Below are 1197 nucleotides of genomic sequence, written 5' to 3'. Positions count from 1 at the left end.
GGGTCCGTCTGCTCGGGTGGGACAGGGGCGCGGTGACGAGGAAGTGCTGAGCAGGTCGGAGAACGATTCTAGGAGAAAACTCCTCTCTTGGGCTTTGCTGGAGCTGAGCCCCATCCTGCATCATGGTCCCCTCCAGGCTAGGTACTTTGGGCCCAGATGGGGTAGAGAATGGGGCATACAGAGAGGCATCAGGAGCGAGCTCTGTGGGATTTTCTCGCCTGTGTGAGGAGAGGGGCAAGTAGCATCGGCTTACGTGGAAGAGATGAAGTCAGGCAGTTAGGATCCTTCCATCTCTGACCCGTTCCCCATGCTGTCTGTCTTAGCCGGCGCATATCATACGCCTGCTCCTGGAATACACAGACTCAACCTATGAGGAAAAGAAGTACACAATGGGGGACGGTAATGGCACCCTTGTGTTGACCCCTCTGTGAACTAATGCTGATTTGGTAACAGGCGGCCTGTGCCCTGGCCACCTTTTGCCCACCTCTGCAGGGCCTCCACCGGCTGGACCTGATCCTGCACCTTCCTAGGACCCATTTGGCTTGTACAGCTCGGGCCTACCCGCTTAGGATGTTGCAGGGAATTGCTGCCCCCACCCCTTATCAATAATTGGAATCCAGGTCCCCCTTAAAGCTTGCCTAAACCTGTTGTACAGTTGACTACTGGGAGTATGAGACTTAGTGGTTCTGTCAGATTCCAGATCCAGCAGTCTGAAGGGTCTTGCAATGATATGGTATGGTTTCAGGAGAAGGAGTGTCGGATTCTGAGGAAGTTTGTTTTCATTTCATTGTTTCCACCATAGCTCCCGACTATGACAGAAGCCAGTGGCTGAATGAGAAATTCAAGCTGGGCCTGGACTTTCCCAATGTAGGTACAGGGTGTGGGGGAAAGTGAAAGATGTCTCTCCCTTCATCTCCTTTCCCCAGCCTGGAGGTTTTAAGACCAGGTACCTTCTGCACCACCTCTCTCATTTCTGGTTCTCTTGACTGCCTTTCATTGTTTTCCATGTTCCAGATCATGCATGTATGTATATTTATTTTGTGCCTACCTTGGGCCAGGCCTGAGTGTGCCAAGTCCCAGTCTGTCATTTCACGGGGGATGGGGGTGCTGGGGAGCCTGGTGGTACAACAGACCTGCCTGGTTGCCATTGTAGCTGCCCTACTTAATTGATGGGCCTCACAAGATCACCCAGAGCAA

General features: G+C 52.7%; 1 protein-coding gene and 1 pseudogene across 2 annotated transcripts in view; one reads left to right on the top strand and one right to left on the bottom strand.

Moving 5' to 3' along the window:
- LOC101344502 (glutathione S-transferase Mu 1-like) overlaps positions 1–1197 on the bottom strand; it is a 34377-nt gene that overhangs the window by 13756 nt on the left and 19424 nt on the right. The window lies entirely within an intron of this gene.
- Positions 333–1197, top strand: part of LOC105756874 (glutathione S-transferase Mu 1-like) — a 5365-nt pseudogene continuing 4500 nt past the window's right edge.

The sequence above is a fragment of the Trichechus manatus genome, unplaced genomic scaffold, assembly GCF_000243295.1.
Source record: "Trichechus manatus latirostris isolate Lorelei unplaced genomic scaffold, TriManLat1.0 scaffold00204, whole genome shotgun sequence".
In the NCBI taxonomy this organism is placed as follows: Eukaryota; Metazoa; Chordata; class Mammalia; order Sirenia; family Trichechidae; genus Trichechus; species Trichechus manatus.
Note: the sequence above shows the minus strand (reverse complement) of the source record. Positions and strands in the feature narration are given on the sequence as shown.